The 10,241-nt window shown below is 47.6% G+C and overlaps 1 non-coding gene across 1 annotated transcript; it reads left to right on the top strand.

Annotated features, from left to right (window-relative positions):
* The first annotated feature begins 1,586 nt into the window (after window positions 1-1,586).
* On the top strand, window positions 1,587-1,660 carry TRNAR-UCG (transfer RNA arginine (anticodon UCG)). The gene has a single exon. It is a non-coding gene; the product is annotated as a tRNA-Arg (tRNA).
* Window positions 1,661-10,241: the final 8,581 nt, after the last annotated feature.

The following is a 10,241-nucleotide window of genomic DNA, read 5'->3' as shown; positions in this document are numbered from 1 at the left end:
AACGCACAAGCCAACAAAGCCCATAATTGTTGTGGATTCCTGTTTTTTTTTCCCTTTTTACGTTACTTCTCTTTTATTTGTTTTTCACATTGTAATTCACGACCATCTATTCAAATGAGTCAAATTAACACATTAAATTTTATGGCCATGATTTAAACTTGCAAGCATTATTTCAAATTTATGAATATTTTTGAAATTAATGAAAAAAATTGTATTCCTGAAAATTTTAGAAAATTCATGGTTTTAAATCTGTGAACATCTTTTGATTTAACAAACTTTACCAAACAAAAAATATAGCCACTTTTCTTATAAAACTAGCAATCGTGGATAGTAGATGGCAGGGGAACTAAGATGGAAAAAAAATGCTAAGCGAGCGAGTGGAGCTGGGAGCCGGGCTGAGCGAGCGGGATCTTAGTAGGTCGTCCCATGTGAAGGAGGAGGCGGCGGCGTCAAAGAGAGAAGGAGCTTGTGCAGAGACCCCATGCTAGGTCTTCGCCCAATTGCGTCTCCGCTCGGTCCGCCCCTTTTTACCCCTTTCTTTTTTTTTTCTCGCCAGCACAGTAAAAATGAAGAGGTGGGCAGCGCGAGGAGGCGCCATTGTGGCGACTGTTAATGGATTTAATTCTCTCCATCGATCAAAACATATACCAAATCCCAAAGTTGATTTGAATCACCATTAGCCATGCACATCAACATTCAACAACAGAACAAAGATGTGATTCTTCTTACAAGCTGACATCACGTATAATGATGATTTGAAGAAGAATTTCGGTGTCCCATTGAATCTGATGGCCGTAGCTTAAACATATTTTTTTTGGAACAATCATCTAAGGAAAGACAATCCCCATATTCATCTAAAATAAACTATTACAGATTAAGTTAACTCAGATATATAGAAGAACAAACTTATTTCCTTTTCGCAAAGATTTATGTATCTAGGATATTTCGGTTGGTTTGGGCGGAGGTGTCATGATTAATTGATACAATAAGATCCATGGATCATGAAAATCATGCCAAGGTAGGGAGGTAGGTACTAGGTAGGTCCAAACCCAACAATATACTGCTCCTTGCAAAGTACTACTTCTCTACAAACAACATAGGATGTTTTGAATGATACTATATTTCCTACAAATAACACATAATTTATTACGCCAATGTATGATCAAACTTTATTTCAAAGTGTGAAGGGCCTAATAAACATGGACGGTGGGAGTACAACAGTCTTTTGCTGTGCCAGTGTGTAGTTTAAGTGCACAGCTCCATCCATGGACCCATCAATCAATTGGCAGCACAAGATTTGCACGCAGTAGCTTCACATGGTTTCCTAAAAATTTTAGCTACCACCGGCCTAAGGCTACGCTATGTAGTACCTTGTTAGTAGTTAATTGTCAGTTAATCTGTATGCTTTGGACTCTCCTGGCTTGCAAGCGGTTGCCCAGACCTCAGAATGTACTTTTTCTTTCCTTTCTGCGTTTTGAATTTGGATTTTGACATCTGTATCTATATTTGAGCGATTATGATCCATAGTGGTACGTTCACGTTTCAACTAATTTTGGCGTTGTTAGTCATCCCAATAGTACAATCATGACCGCATAGCGCAGTGGATTAGCGCGTCTGACTTCGGATCAGAAGGTCGTGGGTTCGACTCCCACTGTGGTCGTTGCTCTCTTATCTTTTTTCCTTTTTAATTTTTCTTTACCTTTATTTGCTCTTCTCACAATTACTCACAAACCTCTCTTCAAACAGACCCACACTGTCACACCACAGAGGCAAAATCACAAACTACTAATTATACGCCAAACCAACAGCAAAACTACCACACCACTGATGGATCTTGACAGCTCCAGCAATTATTCGAACATCATTCCATTTGAACTCGAGGGAGGCTCAGCCAAATCGCTGGCTATCAGGTTCAGAAACTTCACATCACAGGCGATCGGAGCACTGTTCCAGCAACACAGAGCCAGCGATCCGACAAAACATTACTGCCTCTCCAGTACGTACTACCAAGAAAATCACGAACCACCATAGGAAGTAACATCGGCCGGTGAAGGCCACCAGGTCGCTCAAGGAAAAGTCCGGTCGGATCCTCTTTTGGAGTTTAAAATGTGCCTCGGCCCTCGAGGCGAAGGTGCTTTGTCAGCGTCCGCGTGTTATTCAGGATGAACTTGAGGAAGCAGAGCATGCACTCGTCCCCTCGGAAGTTGTGGAAGATCATAAGGTCGATGCTCGAGTGGACACACTTATGGCACCAGATTCCTCTCACATCTTGAGAGTGTGCTTCGCTGCTTGCTACTCATCTCAACAGTTTCTTTGGACTGCAGCAAATTGGTTAAGCTTGATCGACCTGTTGGATATATCATGTAGCTAGCAAGAGCAATATATATAGTGAGTTGAGAAATGCTGTCAAATATAGTTTCATTGGACTGTTTATTGACCAAACCATGCAACCTTGAGTTTCGAGGTCAATCATGAAGCAACAGCAATATATATGAGTGTAGGGAAGATGCAAAATAGTTGGTACCATAAAGATGCAATACTATGAGGCGGCAGCAATATATTATGACGAAATAGGGGTTCCCCCGCTTTGTATTACAAAGCAACCATCACTGATACAACCAATGATAGGTGCTGAGGTGGAAGCAGCACAGACACACCCAAAAGAAACGAAAAAGAAAGTACAAAAGAAACAAATGCCGACAACGGCGGAGCAACAAAAACGAAGAAGCCTCGCGACCGCTGTGCCCACCGGGGATCTTCACCAAGCTCCTAAATTTCGAAGCGCCCGTACCAATCAACAACTCCAAGAAGGGATGCGGCGATGACGAGGAGACATGAAGGGTAGCCCCCGACGCCCTCTAGGAAGGTCTGGCGGCACCCACAGGCGCCACCGTGTCGGTGTCGGTTAGGCCGACAGGGATTTCTCCCGATCCCAACCTTCAGCTCGGGCGCTCCAGAGCACGCCACCAAACAGACCGCCACCCTGCGCCAACACGGTCTTGAAGCTTCCCACGCCGCCTCACCACGGCACCTTGAAGGGGGCTTGCACAACGAAGAAGAGGAGCCGGGACTAGGGACATCAACACCGTCGACACGTGGGAGGTCCCAACCTCCACCGTCAACGACGGTAACCGGCCAGACGCAACAATAGGAGCATGCCAGGCCCATGGGCCCACAACCCCAATCAGCTCCTTAGATGCCCGCAAAGCTCCCACCGTCGCGCTGCAGAAGGCGAAGGCACGCCGTCAGAGCTGCCATCCCCAGTGCGATCTTCTCCTCCTCCTCCTCGCCACGCAGAAGACGTCGGAGTCGCGCCAGTGGCCGGCCCGCTAGGACGCAGATCGCCCCCCCGGGGGCATGCCGCGGGCCACCCCATGCCACCACGCCGCCCTGCCGCCAAGGAGCAGCACCGCCACCACGCTTGCCGCTGACAACCATCCCCGGGCCGCTGCCAAGCCGAGCAGCACCACCGCCGTCCCCTGCCGCAGGAAGGGCGGACGCGTGTGGGGGGACAGGAGGTCCCGCCGCCGCCGACATCACCTGGGCCAGCGCCAGGGGCGGCGGGTGAGGGAGGAGGATGACGGCCGAGAGGAAGGGACGCACGACGCCCCAACCACCTCCCGGGGAGGCGGCGCAAGGGCAGAACCGGGAGGGGGGGGGGGAGGTGGGCGGGGCCGGACGCACGTGACCGGCGACGATAGGAGGGCGCTAGGGCGGCTGACGGCGGCGGGAGGAGGTCAGGGGAGGTACCGTAGCGGGAGGGCGCAAGAGCAGCTGCTTTTGGGCTTATTGGCAGCAATATATTACGATGAGTGCAAGGAAGATGCAACGGTATGAGGGCATCCCCAATGCCATGCATCAAAATGCCGCTAAACGTCCAGACGGCAAAGGCCCAGACAGACACCTTTTCTCATCCAATGCCGTGCTTCCCATACTGGTCCGCACATTCTGAGGAAAGCTGGTGAAGGGTTGTGGGCATCCGAACGTCCACCACTTAGGCTTTGACACCCCGGACCCAGCCAAAAACCCCACCTCGAGCCCTGCTTTCTCACTCTGTCCATCCGGCCATGGCTAGCTACTTGTTGAAGCAACACAACAACTCACCTTCATCAAATTTGTGTTGCCGTATGGTAGCACCTGGTGTGTGGAATTCTGGATAAAGATCATGATACGATTGAGAGAGATTCAAAGAGCAAGTGGGGAGGCCGACTTTGACCGAGAGACTGCTAATGCTAATCACCGAGACCGCTATAGCTCTGGCTACCTGGGTCAGGCAGATGAGAGCCAGACAGGAAGGGCACGTATGTAAGTGTGCATCCAGGCAATTAGTTATGAATTGCCCTACTCGCACAATCCAATCTATATATCTGTTTGAGCTACGCTTCTGCATGACTAATCCTCCAATCCCATGTCTAAATAGCTTCCTTTAGATCATCATTATTCAGCAGTCTTCATGTCCACCATAATCACATGGTAATGGTATACAGCTTAATTACCACAGAAAACATAATCAGTCCGCTAAAACAATTTTCAACGCCACTATTTCTACTTAAAAATGTGCAATTGATGAGGTGACATGTTTATGCCTCGATGGTGAGAAAAGCAGTAAACTATAAAAATATGTATATGTATATATGCTCTTGAGTTTCTTAGGTTTTTCCTTTGACGAATTAAGTTCCTTATGCCGCCGCGCCATACTTCACCTTCTTGGATATGCAGCTGTTGCAGCCCTTACCCTTCCTTTTGTCTCCTTTTTTGTGATGTCTCTTACTCGTTGTTGCTGTCTCACCCCTATCAAATAAAGAGAATTCCTTTATTAACACCCAAACAGTAAATGTGCAAACAGGGCAAGCAAAAACAATGAAAATTACTCAATCATATTCTTTTCGAGAATGGATTTGCAAATTGCAAAATACTCCCTCCATTCACAAATATAAGTTGTTTTTGCATATATACTCCCTGCATTCACAAATATAAGTTGTTTTTGCATATCTTAATATTCAAAAAAAAATTAAAACATCTTATATTTGTGACTGGAGGGAGTACTTTGCAAAGAAAACAAAAAAGGTGTAGTGCATATATTTCAGAATTGCTAGCTATACCTGATAAGCCGAGAAACAAAGATCATGGGCCAATCCATGTCCAAGGGCATGGCATCCCAGGGCAAGATTGAGCGCCTGTGAGGCCAATCCACCAACTGGGGCATCATCCCGGTTTCGAGGTCAGCGGTGTAAACGCACCCGCTGCTATCGCTGATGAGCAGTGTGCCGCACTTCCCTCTCAAGATACACAACTCTCGTCCGTCAATCTTCTTCCTAGGTTGTTTTAGCTTGATTGTCCGACTAGGTAACCACTTTGAAGCACTACCCATGTTTGCATGGTCCTCGTGTTGTTCCCATATCTCTAGTCGGGAATCTCTCTTTCGCATCCAGAGCAATGATAGCGTCCCATTGACGGCTAGAGTAAGGCATGGTTGACTCAAGTAGTGGAAGCCTGCTCCAGAATGGAGCTTCGTCCAGGAGATGTGGCCAGTCCTTCCGTTCATATTAATGATGTGAAAGCATTCGTAATAATAAAACACCCAATGTGCCACGCCGCGGCACACAATGGCATCGCTAAATGACCCATACCGATGCGATTGCGCATTTGTGTTGAAGCAGTTGCTCCGCACGCTCCAGCTTGCCTTGTCAGATGAGAAAACATGGAGAGTGTACATCAGGTCGCCGTGACCGGAGCCGATGATTACCACTTTGAAGAATGACGGGTTGATCGGCAGCACATGTAGCAACGGCTCATCTTCGGAGGGACAGTCGGTGCTTGTTAGAATGGCATAGCCATTCCACATGTAGTCGTTGAAGGCCGAGCTAAACTTCAACGGAGGGAGCATGTCGCACGTGCCGGCCAGCAGGTTACATACCGCTAGTTGGAGGATGGTCGGGTCGGCATAGCCTGGCGTATCACGAGCTTTGAAGAGGCGCACGAGGAGAAGGCCACGGTGCGAAAGGAGAGGCACCGCCCCGTCGAAGAGGCTGGCGGCGGCAGTGGACAAGAAGGAGATGAGGTAGCGGCCATCAGGGCCCAGTGTCGATTGCGGTCCTGGGACAAAGCACGGCGCCATGACGGGCGTAGGATCGGCGTCCCCATCTCTGCGGCGACGTCCCCGGATGCGGGTGAAGAAGCCGACGAAAGAGGACGACGAGTGGTCTTCTGGCCAGCATCGACGGAGGAAGCCGGGATCAGCGACGAGACGGCGCCACTGTTTGCACGTCGTGGCACAGCGGAAGAGAGCAGCGTTGTCCTTCATGCGGAAGAGGATTTCGAGGAGCAGGTCGTCCGGGAGGGGAACTGCCATGGCCGCCGCCGCCGCCGCTTCTTCCATCGATCTGGTTTTGTTTTTGAGGGGTCTTCCGTCCCAATGGCCTAATATTCGCGCGTCGTTAATTAGGCTGCTTAATCGTCGCGGGTTTATCTACGTAGGCCCAATGCCCTAATATTCGCGCGTCCCGTGATGTGGGCGTCCCTCTCGAACGGCCCATTTGTTGAGGAGATTTCGGCCACGTCAAAGAGCACAATATCTAGTTCTAAAAAAAAACCCACAATATCCTGTAATCAGCAACGAACTATTTCTGTAATGATATTTATTTATTATACTAGTAAGCGTGCACGTGAAAATTCACGTATATCAAAGAAAATAGTCCAATCATAAAAGTAAAAGAAATATTATTACAAAGGAATTTGTACTTGAAGTTTTGGAAGAGCTATAACTAAGAAGAAAAAAACTCTTTAATGTACCTAAGCATTTATGTACGGAGTCAAGGAATTTAACTTCACGGCATCACTCACGTTGTTCTTGAGCTGGTGTTGGCTCGTAAGCGTGTGTATAAGCGGTTGGCATTGTAGATGCCCTAAATGCCATTGATGAAAAAATGTAACATCATACACATCATTCCTGTCGATCATTAAGTCAATGTAGCTAGAAGCATATATATGCCGGGGGTAAAATGTAAATTATCACAACCTTAATATCATCACAGGTAACATGAGTGCAAAAACTATCTAAGCTGATGCACCATTCAGAAAACAAGCAAGGAAACAAAATTAAGATAGGGAAGACAATTCTTTCGCCTAAGAAATACCAATGGAAGTGGAAGCAAAGCGCAATGGCATGAGTGGTGGATTGTTCATGAGCGCCTTGCCCGTCAAAGAAGGACCTCCTCGATCACCACGCCAATTTTGTCCTCTAGACAGACACAACTGTGCCAAATTATCTCGGTGGCAGCAGTTTCGTATTCTGGCGCGACCACGCGGTCAACCTCGAGATTGATGGGTTCTGACCTATTGAAGAAGCATGTGCACATGATTTCTGTGCATGGTTAACACTACCCAGGGCTGCAACCTTCTTTGTTGCCGGGCGACACGACTCTTCTTGAGGAATTCCGCTTTCCTCTCATCAGATATTCTGGCATACCATGATTGACTACATTTCTTTTTAGGTTTTCGAGTATGATTACTTTCTGCATTTCCATTTACAAATGAGTTTGGTACGTCCTTAAATGGGGAACAATCCCCTGACGTAAATGGATGTGCAACTGGATTATTCTTGTCCATCAGCATTTTAAAAGCATAGATGTTAAACAACATATAATGGATAAGAAAAATAATAATGGCAAAGGAGCCTCAACACCGATCAGACATTAGGACCATGATCTTCTAAATATAAGACACTAATTTCCTCTCTCACACACAACATGCCATGTATGTTTTGACTTGCCATGGGTACAACATGATAACTCCGAACAAATGTTACAAAGCTCAGAATTTCAAAACAGTTAATTGAAAGTATAGCACAAATAGTATTACATCAGAAGCAATGAAAGAATGAAAACTTGCAAGGGTTAAATACAAATGGATAATCCAATAACGAAGGGTCATTTGAAAGTATAGCACTTTCACAACAACATAAAATTATACGGGCTTAAAAAAGATTATGATCACAAGTAGACAAACAGAAAAACAATGGGGCAATAATTTTTTTCCTTACCTTACCTGAGCAACCAAATTTCTATTATGTTGTTTCCAAGTGCCAAACACAAGCTACAGAACAAATCACATTACTGTGATAGTGATTTTATCCATATTCTAAAACCATGTAGAAGTATAAATGGATCCTCAACAGTCATATTTAAACTGACCAGAATTGCGAAAGGATGTGAATATTTGCATATTTAAACTGATAACTGAAGCCAGGAAGCATCGGTAAATTACCGCCGGTCGGAAGGGGAGAAGAACGGCAGCAAGGTGACGGGCGACAGCTCGACTTCGTTCAACTGGAGGCAATCTGGAGTCTGAAAAGACTAAACATTCAACATTCGAGAACGTGCAACCTGAGAATATCGCAGGCACTGGCACATGCCAACTTGAGTTCATTCTGAATTTCAGTTACACACAAATCACCGTGGCACAACAGAACATAACAATGATATGTTGTAGCAGGGCTGGGTCGAACGAAAACGAAGTAGTATACAGATAAGGAATTCCAAGGCCTTTTGCTGAATCTCGAAACATTCAGATCACTAACTGTTAGTGAAGAAAATAAATAGCATGAAAAAAAGGGAACCATCAGATCAGAACCCATGTAAACCTACAGACCTGAAAAATGCTCACCCTGTCCTGCTTCTCTCCGGACGGACCAGACTCGCTTTTCTGCCGATGATGTAAAACATCACGCATGACAATACGTTGAGCACCAGAGAAGCGCCAAAAACGACGAGGAGGTCGTAGATCCTCCCGCGAGATGTCCAGGCGCCTGAGCTGATAACGATGATGCGCCGCACGAGGCTCCAAGGCGGCTGAGCGCGGGCGTGGCTCGCGTCCCTGGTCCTGAAGATCTCGACACCGTGCATGCGCTTGGGTTGACAAGCGTCCTCTCTGCCCTGACATCCCTTACCCAATCCGAAGCCGAGGAGCCATGGGCCATAGACGAATGAGAGGAACCTCTGGAGGACGATGTTGCTCTGGCGAGCTTTGGCGTCGGCCATGGCTGCCGTTTCTTCCGAATGAAGTGCTTGGGGGCAGGGCTGCGTCCTCCCTCGAGCAGGTGTTGGTCGCCTATGGCCGGTGCGCACCGATGCCCGACTGAAATTGATGCGCACGCGGCGAATATGCGCTTCAGGATATTAATACCTGCGTCGCGACGGGAAGCGGCGACAGCAGTCGGGCTCCGAGGCAAGCGTCGTTAGCGATCAACAACATGGCGCTGACAAATCAGATGAATTAAGAAACGTAACCAAGAACTGGAAGCATGGATTGTTGATCTTACTGGAGCAAGACCGTTTCTCCTTCTCGTCGTCTCCCATCCCGCTGGCTTGACCGCCATCCGCCATCACAGACACGTCGTCGTGCGTGACCGTCGCTGGCCCCTGGCGCCGAAGACGATGATCCGCCGCCCTTGGCAGCTCCCGCGGCAATGAATTTAGTCGTGTTAACCTGCTTCCTGCCCCTTGACTATGCATGGTGGCGTCAAAGATTTGGCCGCGTGATGGTGCCGGTTCCCATAGGTGGTCCAGGCGGCGGCCATGAAACCATGTCGGAGGTGCGGGCGGGGAAAGAGCGCGCAAGCGGAAGAGAGGGGTGGCGGTGTGGGAAGGGGCTGGTGGGGGTGGGGGACGAAACTACCTCGTTGTGTTTGAGGAGAGGAATGGGAGATCGTGGGCAAGTATGATGGTGGGGAGGGGATCGATTGTTCTCCCTAGACGAGGCTTTTTTTTAACGTGATTATAACCAATGGCAGTGGTGGGTAATTAGAGTGTCAAACACGTTTGATGCTATGAGACGATTTGGATCATCAGATTAACATGGTTTGATGGTTAAGATGATTTGGTTCTCCGCCCTTTCGTTCTTTTATAGGGGTAGTAGATATTTTTAGCGGAAAGGATATATATTATAAAAGTTTGTCGGAAGTACAAATCATCTCAAACATAACAGAAATTACATCAAGATTCCTATACCACTACTAGCGGCAGAGCGAAACCTCTGACATGCCGTTTTAGCCGCTCCACTACCGGAGTCAGGTTGACCTTGTCGATGACAGTCGGGAAGTCTTCATACACGCGCCCCTAAGGACCAGCACCCTAGAGCAATTGTGGTCGTCATTGAACCCTTGCATAGATCTATACCGCCTGGCACCAAATCCCGCCACATGATGAGAAATTCTAACCTCACCGTCCCAAACGATATTTAGT

The sequence above is a fragment of the Triticum urartu genome, chromosome 3A (genome assembly GCF_056163025.1).
Source record: "Triticum urartu cultivar PI428250 chromosome 3A, HENAU_Tu73, whole genome shotgun sequence".
Lineage (NCBI taxonomy): Eukaryota > Viridiplantae > Streptophyta > Magnoliopsida > Poales > Poaceae > Triticum > Triticum urartu.
This window is presented reverse-complemented; position numbering and strand designations above follow the sequence as displayed.